Here is a 20,928-nt window from a genome sequence, read left to right on the forward strand (position 1 = left end):
AACGAAAAACATTCATGATTCTGATTATCGTCGAAACATAATTGTCTGGTTGATCACATAGAGTAAGAGAAACAAGATAATGCCATAGTCATGGCCTCCTGAAACTGCTCAAAGGTTCCAATGACGTTCAGCACATTAACACAGCTAAGTGAATTTACACATGACATCTGTATTAACCTCGACACGGGCAGCCAAATTGACGCAATCTTCATTGACTTTTCAAAGACATTTGATACAGTGCATGATTCATTCGAAATTTATATATAAACTTGACGCCATCCTTAATAATCCCCGCCTTCTCAGCTGGATTTTTAGTTTTCTTTCCGATCGATCTCATTTGTGTCCTTTAACAGAGCTAATTCCATGGTGACAGAGGTGCCCTCAGAAGTGCCACAAGGTTCCATGTTGGTCCGTTGCTTTTCTTGATCTTTATAAATGATTTGCCTCGTTACATAACCTCAAATCTACGTTTGTATGCTGATGACTGTGTATTATATCATAAGATTTACTGCTTTCATGACACTTTACAGCTTCAAAAATCATTTTTTTTAATTTTAGCTCTTGGTGCGCCACCTGGCAAATGACAATTAACATCCGTAAAACCGTTGTTATGACTTTCACTAATAAAACGATGCCTTCCGTTTTTACTTACAAGGTTAATAATACTCCAATTCAGAGTGTTAGTGAATATAAATACCTTGGTCTTGTTTTCACACCAAGTATGTCTTGGTCCAAGCACATAAATTTAATAACCTCAAAGGCACTGAAAAAGTTAGTCTATCTGTGCCGCACATTGACCACAGCCCCAAGGGATGCTAAACTACTGATGTATAAATCGCTAATCCGGCCTATACTAGAGTATACTTCTGCTGTCTGGAATCCGCACAAACATGCGACATTAATCAAATTGAGGTCATCCAAAAGAAAGCGATCCACTTCATATGCCGTAGGTACGATAAGAATTTTTCACTTTCCACAGCGCTTTCATTCCTAGTCTTCATCCCTACTCCCAGATCGCCGACGCACGGAATCACTGAGTTTCTACATTGCATTAAATTAACGTCGATTCTCTTGCCGTATATCTTCAGATAATTACCTAAACTCCTGCAAACTATCTAATACTAGAAGTCACCATCACTAAACATCGGCGCCTTATTTTCCCGTACGGACATCTTTAATACAGTTTATTCCCTGTGTAATTGAATACTGGATTATTTGCCTGGTCCTACTCGTTCTCTTCCTTTAAAGTTAGTCTTAGCACCATTGAATAGTTTTGGTTTGTATTGGTTTGTATTGTTCGTATTGCCGGTATTATTGTCCTTGCTCTGCGTTTTACGCCCATTCCTGCAAAAGCCCGACAGGGCTGCAGTATGTACAATAAAGAAATAAATAATAAATAAATAAATAAATAAATTAAATAAATAATAACAAATAAATAAATAAAATAAAAAATAACTAATTAATAAATAAATAAATAATAAATAAATAAATAAATAAATAAATAAATAAAATAAATAAATAAATAAATATACCGGGTGTTTCAGCGAACACTTTCACAAATGTTTATAGGTTGCCTGTGGCAGATAGCACAATTCTAGTGCATGAGCTGGTCTACTCGAAGAGGCGGACGTTACTTGCACAAAAAATTGAAGTGCCTAATCGACTAATTACCAAAAATTCACTAATTAAGTTTATAACTAATTACATTATGGCCCATATTGCAATTTACAAATTCTAGCCGTGGAGTTCGGTTTCGAGATATTAGTTCCCGAACTTTGCGGAGAAATGCATTGGCGTTCCGGTTACTTCTGTGCTTCAATGCATAAAACGACGTTTTGTTAAGAAAGTAACTGGAGCCCCAATGCATTTCTCCGCATCATACGAATTGCTTAAGGTGCCCATTAGTTTTTTTTTATCTTATCTTACAATTGGAGATAGCGAGTACATGACTGAGGACTCTTGCAGCACGAGCGGCACTGCTCACGGGTCGGCTGCCCATCCGGAACGGGTTCTACACGACCAACAATCACTCCAGGAACGTACGGTAACGCATACATAGCCGACGCAATATAGCCGGCCGCCTATTACGCTGTGCATAGTGCATTTGCGCCATTTGAAATGGAAGCAGCGGTGCCTCCATGTATGATGGTTTACGGCTACGAACGAGCATCAGAATGCCTACTACTAAAATTTCCATTTGGTCTCACGTGAATTTAGTTAGGTAATGAATCAGGGGCGCTATAACGTAAAATGATTCCAAAACTGTTTTGATTCCAAACCCTGACGTCAATTTACGTAACCACCGACGCAAGCATCGGGCGGTGACCCGCAGCGTTGTCTGAACAACCCAATCAAACACTCTCCTCGTTTATAGGAGGTCACCTTTGTTCGCTTTCATAACCAATAACATTGTCTACACTCTATCTAATTGGCTGACAAGAGGCGAGGAGCACGCTCTAGTGGAGAGAGTGTTTCGATGGGGCCGAGCCAGCACAGTGAAAATAGATAACGGCATGAAGAGGGTGGTGCCGGCTTCTCCGATTGGTCCGCTTCGACCTAATTACTTAGCTTGCGGTGGCTGGTCGAAAATCGCGGCGGCGTGCAACGGAAGGATAAGAATGCCGCTAAAACGGATCCTCAGCAAGGAAGAGTTGACAGAGCAATGTCGTATACGTACCGAAAGAGCTCTGATAACGTTTACTGCCACGCAAAAAGGTTTATCTATGCGCAAATAAATGCATGCTCACCGGTAGGTGCGAGTAGCGAGGGCCTGAGCGATCGGTGGGCAGCCATCTTCTATTCCTTTCGGAACGGTGCAGTCTGTGGCTATTCAGGAAAATTTTCAGTTTTGTTCGGCATATTAATGCATTTTTTTCGCGTACACGTCACTTTGACGTGGGTGAGTTTTCGCGGTTTTGTGAGGTCGCGTGACAGACAGGCGAAGTAGCGTAGCCAGAAAACATTGGACCAATAGCAGAGGGCTAATGGTGAAAAGGCGTTGAATCAGGAATGATTATTTTTCTTTTGTGCGGTTTAATCATGCATAATCAGTGTGTACACGTTATCAGATAGGGAGCTATCGTGGTTTTCGTGACGTCGCGTGACAGACAGGCGAAGTTTGGCAGTGGCCCCGAAAATGTTTTTGACCAATCGTGAAGGCTGATTTCAGAAATTGGAATCAAAACAGTTTAGAATCATTTTATGTTATAACGCCCCAGGACTCGCTAAAACCTGCGCTGCCGCTGCTATGATCAAACTAGCCAGGAATGAAAATAGAAATGCTGATTTGAGCGATTTCTCTGGTCTGGAATGCGGCAGCAGCATGCTCTACAGTGTCAAATAGAACACGCGAAACTAAGGTTTGCATGAGAAAATTACTATCAAAAGGGAGCTTGTCTTTTGAAGACGATAGTCTTTCTTGGGCTACCTAAACGCGAAAACTTTGTCCGTCCGTCCGTCCGTCTCCCCGTCTCTGTCTGTCTGTCACTCGATTCAACCGCCCGGCCAAAACCAACCAAGCTACTAGCGCTGTTGGTACGGGGTCATCAGGTCAACATTATACAGCGCAAAGGAAGTATAAGGCCTATTTGAGGCCAAATATATGTGAGACCGTGATTCGCAGCGTTCATTTAATTAAGAATACACATTAGACTGATTTTTACGTTGTAAATGAAAAATCAACTTGTTAGAAATGGTGTCGAAGAGGCGCTACGCGTTAAAAACAAGCCGACTGAAGCCGCGGCTCTGTAGCCAGCTTTAAGCCAACAGTAATAAAGGTCCCACAAGATGGCGCGAGAGCAGGCGAACGCGGGGAATTTGAATTGAGTTCAGCAAAACCTCCGTAGCATCCATCATGGGAGGAATAAGAGGTGAGGAGAAGAGCGTGAGGGGTGGGAGGGGGAGAAGAGAGGGTGTTACGTATCAGGGGCGGCAGAGGATTGTCGTCTTTCGACGTCATTTGCAGCGAAGCAAGCAGATATGCGGCCAATTTTTTTTTTCTAAATTATGTTTTCTCTAAATTATGGTGACGGTACTGCATCTTGCTCGTTTAAAGTGCACAGTTCAGATATGCTCCTCTTTCTTGGCTGCAGAATTCAGATTGAATGTGCGCGAAGATTCGGAATACAGAGGGCGTCGACAGATTCAGTATGTGCATGTTCTGCGACGCATTGTCGAACCTATCGGGAATAAGGGTGTGCTGAGTAACGAAATATTTGTATCGGACACGAATATTTAAAAAAAAAATCAGTTTTGTGTATGAAACTGAACATGAGATATTATTCTATGCCAAGAAGGACGTGTTCATTTCCGCAGTGTAGGCCGCCTGTAAACTCTCACTTCCTTTCTTTCTTCGTCCTATATTCGGCACTTTCGTGGCTGCAGCGTATGTGTCGCCGAAGGTTGTGGGCGGCATACCGAAAGAAGAGCTGCTCATCCCAGAAATCCTTGACGAGGCCGGCTACAGAAACATGAATCATCGGCAAATGGTTGGTACGCCGTCCCTGCTAATATTTGTGTGGCTTCTGTACGCGATATTCGTCAGCAAATTATTGGTGCCGCGTACTGGTATGCCTGCTATAAAAAATTAGCGTAGCTTGCACTGGATGCGCAATGCTAAAGAGACAGCGGAGCTGATTGGCACCTAGCTAGTTCTGGCTTTTGAGCTAGGCTAAGCACCATCATGTCATCTCCAGCATTTTCCGGAATTTATTGATTATTGATCGATTATAGATTAGCAATTGATTGGCTATCGCAAGGTATCGGCCCACGTATTTAATTGGGCTATAGGCTAAGTACTACCAAGTCATCCCCAGCATTTCCGGAATTTATTGATTATTTGTCAATTATTGATTAGCTATTGATTGGCTATCGATTGGCTATCGATCACTGACTAAGCTTAAGTAGTCCCAACCATGCTTAGCTAGACGTAGCCAGGCTTCGCTGAGCCTGGCTACGTCACAGCATGGGTATGTGCCATCGCGCTATGACCCTTTCTGCAATACCCGCCAGAATCGGCCCACATTTTCTGTTCGCGGTTGACACATTACGCCCGCCTTAAACAGCTTCGCTGTTAATAATAATCGCGTGGCTTCTGTGCACGGTGACGTTTGTATGACACAGACTTCATGAAGAAGAGCAAAAAGCGGCATTTGCCGATGTGCATATTCCAGTGCTGGGCAGTATCGAAGACACATGTATCTTAGATACTATCTTACTCTGAGTATCTTGTTTCTGTATCATGATACGTCTGGCAAGACATGTGTCAGTATCTGTATTTCCGATACATGAAAGAATGTATCGTTTATCTTAAGATAAAGATACTGCTATCGCAATATCACCGTGCGAAACTATGAACGTTGGCTGAACTCCGCTTCTCAAGCTGATACTGCTGTCACTAAGCCACCTGAATAAAACTAAAGGCGGCGACATTCTTTTATCTTTCCTGCCAGAGCCCTCAGCGAGGGCAGGCGATGGATATGCGCGTCCCTATTGGTGTAGCAGAATCACGTGGGGGCGCTCGCGCCGTCTCAACAAAAACAAGCGGGCGAACGTCCTGGGTGCAGACGACCCTTTGTTTTCTTGATTTTTTGTGTTTAGTTGCGTCTGTGCTATGACACACTTGCTCGTAGCCGCCGTACATTTTTGTGCATGCGCGTTATCTGCTACATTATACAGATCTATAATAAGAAATTTGCGACTATATCGAAGTATCTTAAGATACAAATGGAAAGTATGGTATCGGACACAATAATTGCGGTAGTATCTTGTATCGTATCATGATACAATTGCAAAGTATTTTTTGCTCAGCCCTGGTATATGCTACACGAATGTTCCACAGATACTATATGATGGGTAATAATAATAATAAAAAAGAAACAGGTAAACTTATTTTGTTAGTTCATTTAGAAATATCTTGTAGCCTTTATTAGGAACAATGGGTAAAGGGGCGGAGGGATGTTTACAATTGCACGTATAAATGAAAGGAAATGAGCAAACATAAAGTCACAAATGCAAGCATCGTGGCCGCATCAAACAAGGAAATTGAGAAGCAAGAACAAATCGGAGAATTTAGATGAACATATATAGGGTAAATGAGAAAGCCAGAAAGCAGAATTAAAGAAATGCTCCACCAACCTATAGCAAGAAAAATGCAGCGCTAATGGTAACAATGAGTATAACGCAAATATGACATCAAAGAGTAATAACGATAAAAGCAATGCAATACATAGTGTGAAAGGATAAGCTAGCTCTTGAGCAGTTTATCTATTTGAATTTTGTAACGCATTTTAAGCGTACATTTCGAAAGTTGTGCTATATCTTATAGGATCCGCCTGAGCCCGCTTCATTTCACAATTAAACATGTAAAGAATAAACAAAGTAAATTAGAAAGTATTTAGCAAAATGTTGAAATAGTTTCTAAGAAATTTTTGACGAAAATTTTGCTAATTGCCTAAAACTTGCCGGTAATGTCCGCCTAGCCATGTAGACTGTATTTCTGTAAAGATGGCAGGGACCTTGATATGACAATTTCTTTTGAAATAAAGTGTTCCGCATAAAAGAAGTCCCTGGTGAATGTAGTGCGCCTACTAGAATGATTACAGCATACACCATAGCTATGATGCGACGGATGCTGCGACAGTACATTCCAAGTCATAAAACTGCTTCGGAGGGGTTTAGACTTGTAGGCTTGTTTGGCGTGTAGCGCAGAGGGCATTCGGGATATGCGCGTACAATTTCTAGCATACATGTTTAGTCATTTGCTTACAGAAGCAATTTAAAATTTTATATTACAGCTTGAAGGAGCGCTCCAGAGTATCCGACAGTATTTTGGGAATTTTCTATGGCGCCGCGAACGCATTCACAACCTTGAAAATCAACGCAGATGACACCGTTACAGCGACGCCACGCTGCCGAACGTCAGCGAATGTACAAGCGCGCTTTATTCTTATGCTTCATCTTGATGCACCTCATATTTTGCATACTAAAAACGTTTCAGTGCTTCGGCAAGCGGGGAAGAATCGCAATTTTCAAGCATTTGATAATTTCCTACTTCGCCCGCAAGAGACCTATGTATACTACTTTGAAATTTCTCTGCCATGGTACTCCCAAGAAACAAAAATGATTCTCATATTTGATCTTAATGCGACCAGTATAGTCCTTGACGCGCAGGCACCTGGGCCACGAGCCAGCATTCCTGCCGCTACGTCACGGCTTCCACGAGTTCTTCGGCTCGCCGTCGACGCATCCGGGCCCGTTCGACGATGTGACGGAGCCAAACATTCCCGTCTACAGGGACGACCACATGATTGGCAGGCAAGTCGCGAGACATAGAACACCACGCGCACGTCGAACGTGCAGCCGAGCATGCTAACGACGAAGCGCTGGAAATAGGAAGGAAAAACCCGCTCGGGGTTCCTAGAATTGCTGGCGTTTTCATCTTGCAGAGGTTCGCTGACAGCTGTTTGAGGATTGGTAAAGCATAACTTACACTTACACTTAGTGTAAGAGTGGGATTGAAGATGAATATGCTGAAGACAAAGATAATGTTCAATAGCATGGCAAGGAAACAAGGATTCAGGATCGCCAGCCAGCCTCTGGAGTCTGTAAAGGAGTGTGTTTATTTAGGTCTATTACTCACAGGGGACCCTGATCATGAGAAGGAAATTTACAGAAGAATAAAATTGGGCTGGAGTGCATACGGCAGGCATTGCCAAATACTGACTGTGAGCTCACCACTGTCGTTGAAAAGAAAAGTGTACGAAATCATTGCATTCTACTGGTGCTAACATATAGGGCAGAAACTTGGAGGTTAACAAAGAAACTCGAGAACAAGTGAAGGACCGCACAACGACCGATGGAACGAAAAATGTTAGGCCTAACGTTAAGAGACAGGAAGAGAGCGGTGTGGATCAGAGAGCAAACGGGGATAGCCGATATTCTAATGGACATTAGGAGAAAAAAATGAAACTGGGCATGCCACGTAATGCGTAGGATGGATAACCGGTGGACCACCACAGAGTTACAGAATGGATACCAAGAGAAGGGAAGCGCAGTCGATATATATATATATATATATATATATATATATATATATATATATATATATATATATATAGGGATATAAGGACGGCAGGGAAGTTAACGAGTCACGAGTCCACTTGGCTACCCAACGCTGGATGAAGGGAGAAGGAGAAGAGAAAGAAGAGAGAAGGTGGAGCTATGGAGGCGTGCATGGACCGCACTGCAGAGTCAAAGGCGCTCGTACAAACCAGACGCTCTCAGAAAGCAGAAAAGTCAAGGACGGCAGAAAACTAGGTGGGGTGATGAAGTTAGTAAATTTGCAGGCGCAAGTTGGAATCAGCTAGCGCAAGACAGAGGTAATTGGAGATGACAGGGAAAGGCCTTCGTCCTGCAGTGGACATAAATATAGGCTGATGATGATGATAATGAAAGCATAACTTGGAATGTGATGGAAAGCGATGAAAAAAAAATCTTCTTAGCATGTTTAGGTCCGAAACTCATCGGGGAGTCCTCGCCTGTGCACAGCCAACACGTCTTGATGTGAGATAGCAGGATAGATTGTATCACCGCACCTCTATATGCATGCTCCATCGTGTCAGTGGCTCCGCTGCTCTGCTTGTGGTGTCCCCATGCCGAGCAGTTTTGTACATTGTCCATCCCGCAATCTTTTCAATTTCCACGCAATAGACCAGCATTACTCGATAACTTTGTAGCATTTTCAAAGAAGTCGCAGTTTCGCCCGAAAGGCGAAGCATCGAGTGCGATAGCAAATTAGTGGACAGCTATACAAAGTAAGGATAGTAGTATTATCGGCCGTGTAAACTTGTAAACATAGGGACACTAACTAAATTAACAAGCATGATGTCACGCGTGCACAAGCAAATACGAACGAATCTCACTCGATGACCGCGGAAACTCGCTGCCAAAACGCAGGAGTGAGTCTACGCGCCAGCAGCAGCGAGCGAATAGAGCTTCGTGCCGGCGCTCGCATAAACGCGATCTGAGACGCGAAAACTCAGGGAGGGCGGATTCTGCCCCCGCCGGAGATGGCTTTCAAGATACAACCGTGCGTGCGGGCGCTCGTGGCGCAGAACTCCCCCCCCCCCCCCCTCCCTCCCCCCTAGAGCCTTCCGGCCCGGCGGGAGTACGCGGCCGCAGTAAAGCGCGGCCCCTTCACCTCAGTACCCTTCCTCAGGAGCGTTTGTGCGCGACTGGAAGACTGCGCACTTCCTTCCCGCTTCCAGCCCTTGCGTGCGCGCGCCGCGATTGCCGACTCACCGTCGCATGCTTTCACTCGCACATACAGCATACGTGCGAGTGGACTTTATACGGAACCTCCCGTCGACGACGATGGCGACGGCAGAAATGCGCCTGGAGTGTCCATATAATTGCTATCGCAATAAAATTACACTTGCAGAGTTCCAACAAGTATTTTAGCAACGTCGAGAGAGTAATTTATTCCAATAACATGCACATTTACGGTGCTTCTGCGGCATTTAGTGCTGCGTCATAGTAATGTTTTGATCCTGACAAAAAAAATGTCGCAGTTTCGCCCTAAGGGCGAAGCAATGAATGCGATAGCAACACAGCAATGTCATACGAAGTAAGGTGAGCGGCTTTGGTAGCAATATGAATTGTAGTAAACATGAGCTGATTAAGTAAGCAGGTGTGCTGCGGCGTAAGTAGACCGACATGAAGAGAGACTCGATGACCACGAGAAGGCGCGTGTGAAACGGTGGTGTTGATGAGAAGCGCTTCCCGTGGGCAGCGCGTGCGAAGGGACACACCTGTAGCGCTGCATGTGTAGCGTGCGTTGGAAAATGTGGCCCGACTATTACTAACTGAATGAACAAGCGTGGTGTGAGCGCGCACAAACAAACATGAATAGATCACACTGAATGACTGCAGACAAGGACTGTCAAAGCGCTGGCAGTAAGCGCATACGCCGCAGCGGGCGAAGGTACGTGCGTGCGGTCTATCGCTTCAACGGAAACTGAGCGGCGAATGCACGGCGCATAAAGGTCAGAGCCGTGTGGAGATAAGAGACGGTGCGGGCGAGCGACGAGCGCGGTTGTTGGCAGAGTTGAAGTGAGCCCCCCCCCCCCCCCCCCCGCTCCCTCCGGCCCTGGCTTCCCGCTTCCTCGCTTGCGCGTGGGAGATTGAGTGCGTTCGCTCTCCGTGATAGCGCGCGTTTCCGCACGCTTCCGCTCGGGCATACGGCGCGCGGCGAAGGTTTTATCTATAGGGAACCTCACGGCGACGGCGACGCCGACGGCAGAAATCCGGTTGAAGTGTCCATATAATGGCTATCGCAATAAAATTGTGGGGGCACCTAAACAATTCTTATGATGTGTAAATGCGAGAGCATTACTTGTCGCTGAGTGTGTCTCTGAGTTAAGTCGCCTAGTTTAGTGCTGCTCTGTTATGTTTTCGAGTGTAATGTTGCTGCTTACGAGGTCGCAACAACGCAAGATGACAAATCGGCCACATGGCGATCTCTCAGCTGTGGGTTTATTCGCGGAGTTCTCATTACAGTAGTTTTTTCACGCACATAGCGTTGAGTGTTCTTTCTCAATGACAACAAATTTCAGCACGATGGCACCACTTTGCCGAGCGATAAAAGTATATACTTTTCCGAGCGGTACCATGATGTTGACATTGCTTCATCGGGTTCGTAGGCGTACTCGGGGAGTTGATCGACAGTAGCATGGCTTTGTGATCGGAGTAGTATGTTGTTGCGTACCTTACTTCGTGCACTGTGCGTGGCATGTTCTCGAGCGCCTCGTCGATTCCGGTGCCTCGCGAAGTGATGATTGCATCTATTGGAGAGGCGAGTCGTTAAGTTGAGATCAGCACGCATCGCGTGGCCACTTTTTCTTTTTAGTTAGATGAAGATGACGCAATTTGTGTGCCGGTTTACTGCCACGGCTTTATAATGACGGCGTCGCCGCACAATGAGCTAAGTAATGCTCTCGCATTAAAACACTCCTATAACGCAGTACTAATTAAGTGCTGACTAGGTGCCGTTAATGCGTATGTAAGAAGGAAGTACCCTCTCGACGTTGCCGATTGAAAGTTGTTGAAACGTTTCGAAATTATTTTTTTTAAATGATGCCCATTGACTTACCCTGATGTATTGCGGTGAAGTTCAACAGATTGCCGGAGGGAGAATGTCCAAAGTTTCTGTGCATGTGTCACCGTTGGATAGCTGGAGTGCGAATGTTTTGGGACGACGAAACTGTCGTTGATGATTCTAAAATAAAGCCTTATCTGCACGTATAAACCAATGCGATACAATGGGTGAAAAATTGTGAAAAGAACTCAAGTCTCTACCAGAGACCATATACCAAAACGAGCACGCCCTCAAGTTGCGCCACTTGGGCTCTGCTAGTAGCAGTTCGGTGCATTAATCGTTGACTACCAGCGCCTATATAGCTATACCGCAATGGAGTTCATTGATATCAGCGCCTGTACTGAAACTCTTGAAAGCGCATTTAAGAGCAAGAAAGAAAGAAAATAGTAACTGATGCTTCAAAGCAGAGAGTAATCCGGACACTATTTCCTTCTGAATAGCCTCTCGACTGACATTGCTATTAAATTGGCCATTTTGTGGCACAGCGCACAACCATGCAAACTGCCAGTTGGTTGTAGAACAATAGTTAAGACTATGATCAATATATCGCAGCCATGGTAGCCGATTACAAGGAACATGCGGTGAGTTGTTTGAAGTTTGAAGTTTATTTCAGGCAACTAATGAAAATATATATATACATACATATATGCATATATACACACATATACAGTTGCCTAGGGGACCGGCGAAAAGGCAAAAAAAAAAAAGCCTGACAGGGCGCCTGCCCCCTGAGAACCCAAATTCACCCCCAAAAAGACACAATGCACAGTGTTACAATTTGGCAAGAGCTATTACAGTGCAGAAAAAAATGGTCATACGACAGAAGAAGCAGCTCAGTGCAATAACGCTTTTGTACGTAAAAGATAATTTTCACATTAAAGGCACAAGAAGGTATACAAGTGAAACCAAAAATATGACATCGAACGAATTGTTTTAACGACTTCCAAATGACACAAAGTGAAAGAAAAAACAGCAAATACTTTTGACAACATAAAACGTGAACAAGGTTTATGTTTGTATTGATAATAAATATGAATGTACCTTGCTTTTAAAAGCACGGTATGAACCGATCTCCTCAATCAGGGTAGCTTGACATTGATTGAGGATCACACAAAAGGGTGCTGGTTTTAAAAATGCGGAATCTGATAGCTCAGTTTCTCAGTTCCGTAATTTGTGCGTGGTTTTTCTTTCCTATAAATCTTATGACGTAGGTTGTGGCTCATCGCTTCTCGGCCTTTTGGCTAAGATCAAATGTAGGTTGTGGCAGTGGTTTTTCGCAAGATGCCTCTGAAAAAAATCTGCAGGATTATATTTTGCCTGATTGTAAATGACTATCGCCAACTTTTTTTTCGTGCCGTTTGTAATGGTTATAGTATTTCATGTTTTTTGAAAAGAGGTGCCGTATGAAACCTGTGTGGTACTCCTTCGATTAGTCGTATAGCTTTCTTTTGCAAGAAGTAAACATTATTACATAACGTGAGATTTCTCTTTATCTCTCCTTAACATAGTGCTAAATTCACGGTGAGTGAATGGGTTTGTTGTTGCATTCCTTACACTTTCCTGGCATACTTGAGAAGTTGGTGCTGATCCTAAGTGGTGAAATCTGCTAGAACTTGGTGATTCTAGTCGATGTGCGAATTAAGTTTATACCATTGACCAAATCGCAGCAGGCTGCTCAAAGGGAAGTTCGTGAGAGTTAATCAGAAACCAAGCTTTCGCGGTCAAGAAAAAGAATATTATTCATGACACCGATATCCTGGAACCACGACCAGATCGGGGCAGTAGCTCAGACCTGGAGCCGGTGGCAGACCGATGGTGGGGGCCGGGGGTGTTGTACCCCCCCCCCCCCCCTGAGGCCGAGTTAACACCTCCTCCTCCCCCCCACGCGTCCAGCCCCACCAGTCCAACGTGTACCTTCAGTGCTCTGTTCACATTGTCATTACAATTCAGGAGGTGGCTTAAGGTCGAATTTTCCTGATTACAAAAAAAAAAAAAAAACACTGTATCACTGTCTTGTATTTATTCATTCACTCTTAAATTACTTTGAGTAAAACGCTGAAGAAATAAACATCGTCATCATCCTTGGTGTCATTCTTGTTATAATGATTAGGCATTTTATTTGCTGTTGCATTCCTCTGGTTAAAGCAAGGAAATTGCATATTATGCAAAGTGCTTGCTCCCCGCCCCCCTGGCGGAGATCCTGGGTGCGCTACTGTCTGGAGAAGTATGCCGAAATACTTGATTGTCAACGACCCGCTGCTGTGGCTCGATTGCCGGCCGCTGCGGCCGCATTCCGATGGAAGTGGAATGCAGAAACGCTCGTCAACGGTGCTTTGGGTGCATGTTTTAATAAAAAGCTTCAGGCTCTAAACCCGGAGCCCTCCACTACGGTCATAGCCACTGTTTCGCTTTGAGACGTTGAAATCAATCAATCAATCAATCAATCAATCAATCAATCAATCAATCAATCAATCAATCAATCAATCAATCAATCAATCAAATTGACATAACTAAGCGAAGAGCGGTCAAAACAGTGGAACATACAACTGACTTGTTGGGAAATCCATGCGCTGCAGACTTCCGCAGAACTTGTTTGGGTTTTTATTGATCGATTTGTCATTCCCCGAATGCGTGGTCCGCTGTCGTGCCTATATGCATAGCTCCGCATACCATTGCAAATTGAAGCTGATGGATATAACCCTGACATTTCAGGTACTACGAAGACTTCGAAATTAACGTGAAGATGGCGACGTCCAACATTACAGTTCTGTACACTGAGGTACGTATACGGTGAACATTCCTGGAATACGATACAACTAAATTTCGAAGTATCAGTTTTGGTCGAATGGTTTCTTGGTCACAAGACCTACATGTCGCTATTGGTCTAGCGCTATCTCTTCAACGTGCATTATAATGTACGCAATGCGAGGAACATTCTTTTTTTTTTTTTGTTAATGTGATGCACTTCCTTCTTGTCTGACTGAGCGGCAAAGAGAACCAGCACGCTGAGCGTCTGCAGTGCTTCCCGATTCCGTCCTCACACCCAGGAGGCCGTGTCGTTCATCAGGCGCCAAGCGGCACGCCGCCAACCTTTCTTCCTGTATTGGGCGCCGGACTCCACGCACCTGCCCGTCTACTCATCCGAGGCGGTCAGGGGCCGAAGCGTTCGTGGAGCGTGAGTGCCCGACGATGCCTTCCTCGGGTGGGGATATAATACGGGGTGATCGTTTCTAGGTCTTCCGCAATTTTTAAATATCGCCTGTTGCAGATAACATAATTTTAGTCCTTGAGCTGGGTTATTCAGAGAAGCGGACATTAATTACTTGCAGGAGAAGTCGAAACACATATTCAACTAATTAACAAATACACTAATAACTTCGCAATTAATCACTTGACTGCACATATTGCACGCCGGTGTGTTTACAAGGCGTATCCACTTGGAATGAATTTCCAGAATGACAGGGTGATGCGCCATCAATTTCGCCGTAAAAAGCTATCTTGAAAAATATCGGTAAACTTTAAAATGATCACACCGTATACGTATATGGATATTATTGTCACAACGGCTTTTGCTGCTTCACTTAATTTATGTATGTAAAAGAATGCGTGTGTGCAGACATTAATGACATTAATGGTCTTAATTAAATAAACATTCTTCCCGCCTTTTTGTTTTATTTTGAAATATTTTGTGAGCGTTTAACTTCGCATTTGTGATCTCTTTTATATAGTGTTTCTCTGACACACTACACGCCCAACTTCTATACTCTGAAATGAGAGCACCTGATAGCATTGGAATGAGCACATATCTAAATAAATAAATTACTGTGGCGATCAGAAACCTGAGAAGGGATTCGTCTAAAGGATTTTCCGAAAACATTGTACGGCCGACTTCATCACTCGGCGCCAACCCACTTCTCTTTGATTCTGGCGTCTGGACAGAATGCTAGGCTGAATAGCTTACACGAGCTTACATCCTGTACCCTATATATCATGCGACGTAGCTTGACATACGATAGCAATGTCACGCCGAAAACAGCTTACAGGACACAGGAGCGTGGGAAGACGACAGAAGGTGCTTGTGTCGCCTCGTCGCTCTTCTGTGCCTTCGGGGTTTGGTTTTCGTGGCCTCGGAGTCGGGCGTAACACATAGAGTCGCGCTGTTGCCTACGCCACCGCGGTGCGTCTCGAAACGGTATATATATATAGCTGGCCTACGCTACCGGGGCGCCACACGGACGCCCACGCCGTCGTCCTTACTTTCTTGGCAAAAGTTGCTTCCTTGGTGATGAGTACGAGGTCGGGTGGTTGGAAGAACGAACAGGGGATGTATTCACAAGGGGACATAGGACAAACTTGTTGGCACATGAAGGCATACTCATACTGGCCGAAGTACAGAGCGCGGTACGTCGTAGCACGCAGCTACATCGTTCTCGCAGCATAAGCTAAATATTCTGAAGAAGCACACATCACACACAGAGGATGCCTATTGAAAACCCTTCGTCTTCCCTAGATCCCTCCCTAGGAAAACAGGCAAGTCATCATCGACCAATCGAAATGGTCGAACTGTTCCCTAGCTTCCCGCCAGTTCACAGCTTCTGCCACCGACACGGCTCGTATGGCGCAAGTACTATATATAACAAGTGAGAAAGGCTGGATGTACAATGTACTGTGTGCTTCCTTATGTCAGGGGCACACCGTAATGATGACTTTGTAGACGGTTATTGTCATTCTCTTGGTTATTAAAGTAATGATTAATCAGAAAGTACCACCCAAAAGGCGTACATTTATTAGCCCAGGGTAAATGGAAAGACAATTCAGAAATTATCCGCTACTTGCGAGGCGTATGAAGCGCAGCAGCGACTGAAAAGTGAAGCACCGGGATCAAATGGAAGGTGCACGGAGTCCGGCTACCCGCGGTTTTGTGTACCAGTCAATCATTTTCACATGGTCTCTAGCCATAAAGTGACGGTTGCTTTGTCTTTTCTAGATAACGATGTTGCTTTATTGACAGGTCAGATGCGTGGGGAATGTGCTTGTCACGAAGCCGTGACAGGCGTGACGGGGCGAAAATGGGGATGACAAGCATGGATTTTCATTAGAAGCAAAGAAAATTCATGCACTCGCTAAACCTCAATTTCACTACTACAAAAAATCCCCACGTCAATTCGTTATCTCTTTATACACGACGGCTTGATGAGCAGTAAAAAACCTGACATACTAGAACGTTCACGCTTCTACAGACGCGCGTTTCGCATTATGTGTTATGGATCAATGCCCCAGAACAAGATATTAACATTTATACGTGTAGTGAGTGGTTATATGATGCGCGTCTCGCGAACATATGCAGTTACGGCGACGCGGTGATCGAGCTGGATCGAGGCGTGGGCGCTATCCTGGGTGCATTGAGGTCCACGGGTGTCGCAGAGAACACATTCGTGTTCTTCACGTCAGACAACGGGGCGGCCACCTACGCTAAGACGAATGGTGAGTCCTCTGCCAAACTGAATGAATGGGTTTTCCGACTGGGGCGCCTTGCTTTGTCAGATGGAAGAGAGGACAGCTCATAAAGCTCTGTCCCCTGACGGGATTTCAAATCTCAGCCGACCATCATAATCCGTACAACCGCCACAAGCAAGGTCTCGAACACCACGAGAGTGACGGCGGTTTTTGATTTGAGGCGGAGGTCATTTTTCGAACGAGTTATAGTATGGCGATGAACTTTCACCGCTGTGCGACGACTTATCCATGCCCGGTTCGAGTCTGCTGGATTCGTCGATCAAGTCGTTCACGCCTCATACTGCGGCAGATGCCGCATGCCATCCCTTCACGTGTAGTCGTGCACCCGTTGCCTCTGCTCATGCTTCCACACTCTGAAACAGTGGACATTCAGAAATAAATTCTTCGGCGCACCATGCGAGCTCTCATACCTCCGTGTGGTTGCGACCTCCCGGGTGGCTTTACCCGTCAAAAGGAGGTATCGCTCCGAAGAGTTCGCGTGAGTGAGACTGTCACACCGTCCATCTGCGCGCAGAGGGGATATATCGACGCCTCTTCTAGATGCCCACACTGTCCTGCGCTAGTACGAGAGGCAGACCGACAGCACGTGCTGTGGACATGCCCTAGTCTGCAATCGGCTCGTCGACGTCATCAGAGCCGTGTGGGTATCCACACTAATCGGCCGCCAGACTTACACAAGTGGATCTTTGGCCCAAAACATCGCTCCTTTTTGCACTTTATGCAAGGGACAAAGCTTCACAATTCTGTGTAACGCTTCCTTTTGATGCCTTAAGGCAAATGATAACGCAAAAAAAAAAAAAAAAGTTCGAGCCATCATACTCCGGCGGGTGCGGCTCGCGGTGCCAGGGCTCCGCATGTGTGCCGCCAACCAGTGCCTTCGTAAGTGGCGATCAGGTCCTTCAGAATTCCACAACGATCTTTCCCTGTCGTTGGCAGTAAAATAATCATCGGTCGACACCCTGTTTGCGAGACTTGGAGTGTAGCCAAATGACCTCTGTCCCATTCTAAGTGCACCAAAGTTCCTTCCTTATTTTTGCCCGCACCTCATGGAGGCCTGGCTTCTTTTCTATGTATGTTGCTTTGCATCTCGCACGCCATACTTCGTAGCTACACTCAGTCATCAAGAGAGCAGAGTGGTTCGCCCCTTCTTTTGTCAGTGGGTTCAAGAATCGCACAGTCTGGTATGGCACTCCCGGCAGCTTGAAGATATTTTCCATTCGCTCAAATAATGCTGCCGGGAACAGGCAACCATAAAATATGTGCTCTGGTGTTTCTTTAGTGTTACCGATTGGGAAGTTTTGGTTCAGACGGGCCTGAGCAGATACAAAGGATTTCTTTCTTATTGACAGACACGCTCCTGTGAAACACCACATGGATGATGCTCTTCTAGCATCAAGAAACTCTGCCAAAATCAAATGGCAGCTTGGTTTTAACGCGACAGCGTTAAGGGCCCCGCGTCGCAGAAAATCCGGCGTCGGTGTCGCCAGTGTTGTGCATCAGAGAAAAATCATCCCGAACCACGCATCCCGAACCACGCATCCCGAACCACGCAGGCCCTCCGCGTGGCGCATAGGCGTTTCTGAACTAATTGAATTTCTGAAAGTAAAATGCTTCAGAAAATTCGTAAAGTACGACTTACACACAACCTACAGACATGATAGTGTCGGAATATAATTTGAATATACGTGAAAACATCATTCTGTTACGGTGAAACTCAAACACTAACCACTTTTCCAGCTGCCGTTTGAGGTCTGTCTTTGTGAGAGCGGTGCGCCCCGCTCGATTCCTTGCAACACCATCCAGATGGCGCTCGTCTCCGCGCATTCACGGCAACGGCAGATCCCGCCGTGCGGGGTAGAAAAAAAAAGATCCAGAAAGCTCGCCTTGGTGCATAGCGTTCGCTGCCAGCGTTTGCAGGTAACCATTACTGTTACATAAGCTGTAGTTGCTGGGAAGCAGTCAGGTTTCTTTGAATGCTATCGCGTTCCACTCTTATAGGCGAAGCTTAAGCGCCCTCCAAGTTTTTTCAGCCGGTCTGTTGTATTGCTCCAAATGTTCCGGCAGCTTCAGGTAGAAGTGCTCACAAGAACTTCGATAGCAATGTTTCTTAAATCTAAATAGGGATGGTTTCTTTTAACTTACAGAGTACGTCGCGGCTTCCTTGTAAAGTAAGAGTGCGAATTCTGAGCGGGGCCCGGAATGCGGAAGTGGAGGACCTGTAAAAGAGGCTGCTCTCGTGCTGAGAAAAAAACGAAGTCAGAGTCTTCGTAAACTAAATGTCATAGTCTAGGGCTATTTGTATCTACTTGCTATGTAATGATCATTACATTCAAGCCTGGAACACCTAGGCCTCCTCGAAATCGAGGGAGTTTTTATTATTCGTTTAAATTTATCTGGCCCTCCTTGCCAGAGGAAGTGAAAGATGATGAGTCGTAGTCGAGTATTTTGATTTCTTTTTTTTTTGGAAGGTCATTCAAAAATCTGGATGTCCCTTGCTCAGGTAGCAAGCTCTTTATCGCGCTTTTTGCGCACCGCTCGTATCTTTAGACATATGTTGCAAAAAGGACTCAAGTAATGCCAGCGCGGTTCCCGGTTCAACGAAAGACATATGGTGCTTTCTCGGCTAACCAGTCGTTCTCAGAGTTCTTTAGTTTATTTTTTTCGAAACAAAGACAAACACGTGATGGCTCATCGTTTTGGCCTGTGAGCAATGGTTCTATATTTACTGCTGCACAAAGTTTCTCTTTAAAGGAGTATTGCATATTTCAATTTTTGGATTAAATGAAGGTCCTGGACTTTCAAACCCTAGAAAATATATTGATGAAATTAAACCTTTGCCAGCATTTTTTGAAGAAATTTGGAGGTGCAGGACTTTTATTTTTTAAAAAATGAAAAGTTGAACATGTCATGTCTTTACTATAAAAGAAAATTCGTATGGTAGCCTAAGGAATACGATGCGCACAGTCTTCTTTCTAGAAGTTTGGGTGCAGATAAGGCCTTGGTAAGCACGCGCACGTACAGGATTATCAGCTTCTGTACTCAACATCTTGAGTGCGATTCCTATTCGTGAGCGTTCTCGAGTTGCTTCGCGTGAGTTGGTGCTGGCGTTGCAGGCGGCAGCAACGGTCCTCTGCTGTGCGGTAAGTGACTACTTTCGAGGGAGGCTTCCGAGAACCAGCCATTGCCTGGTGGCCCGGACTATTCCTGCCGGTACGGTAAGTGAAACGCTGTCTGCCTGTGCTCGATAGCTCGGTGGAATTATGTATACTATGCGAGATAATCAAGGCGACTCTATATAACGAAACCTCGGTCAAGCTTTTTGTCTCACATCTGTACACGTGCGTCACTGGCTCGAACCAACGACGCGCGGCGTGCCTCGCCAACCGGCAGAGTGTTAAGGAAAGTGAGTTACAACAGAGGGTACCTTGTGAATGCGGACCCAGATGCTAGTGGTTTGGCAATAATTTATGACTATTTGTTGTCAAAACCTAAGTTTAGGGGAGCTGTACCAGGTTTCTCCTGGTGAGCGTACTAGTGACACAGGAATTGGTACAGGCTACTGGGAGAAACAACCTCTGTTGCGCCGTTTTTCTTTTAAGTTTTCTTCACTGACCCAAAGACCGAGTTTAAAAAGTATTTTGTTTGTAGGTACTATTAGCTGACCATCTTGCGAATACATAATATGATCGCTATTGTGATTGGCCGACGGATTCCGATGAATGACTCATAGCACACGAACTGTATTGTGAATACGGGGTCATATACTACATGTCAGAGGTGACGTAACATCCTTTACAGCACCCGTATTCACAAAAACGTCCCCACGCTAAAACTGCATATTTCAACCAATCGCGATGTTGCACCTATTTAGTGAAGGCCGTCTGCCAATGGCAAAGAACACTTGCGACCAAAACGCTTTGTGAATTCGGCCACAGAAGCCGAATTCACAAAGCTGTTCGGTCGTAAGTGCTCTTGGCTATTGGCCGGCTGCCTTCAGTAATAATATGTCCAGCGTAAGGATTGGCTAGCATTTGCTCTTACGAATGATTATAGTGTAAGAGCTTTTTGTGAATACCGGCCCAGATGTTTAACAGAAAGTTGGTGAGAGGCCAATAGCCATAGCTCTTCTGCGCTATAGAAACACACTACATTTGAGGCTGACAGTTTACGCTTTAAGTGTGTCGTTCAGTGTAGACTAGGATAAATCGTAGCGACGCTCACCGTCTATTGCCACTTTAATCGCGTTTTTTTTTTAT

At 45.1% G+C, this 20,928-nt stretch overlaps 1 pseudogene; it reads left to right on the forward strand.

Annotated features, from left to right (window-relative positions):
• The first annotated feature begins 3,853 nt into the window (after nt 1-3,853).
• LOC119434769 (N-acetylgalactosamine-6-sulfatase-like) lies at nt 3,854-19,887 on the forward strand (annotated as a pseudogene).
• Nucleotides 19,888-20,928: the final 1,041 nt, after the last annotated feature.

Source organism: Dermacentor silvarum, unplaced genomic scaffold, assembly GCF_013339745.2.
Source record: "Dermacentor silvarum isolate Dsil-2018 unplaced genomic scaffold, BIME_Dsil_1.4 Seq2363, whole genome shotgun sequence".
In the NCBI taxonomy this organism is placed as follows: domain Eukaryota; kingdom Metazoa; phylum Arthropoda; class Arachnida; order Ixodida; family Ixodidae; genus Dermacentor; species Dermacentor silvarum.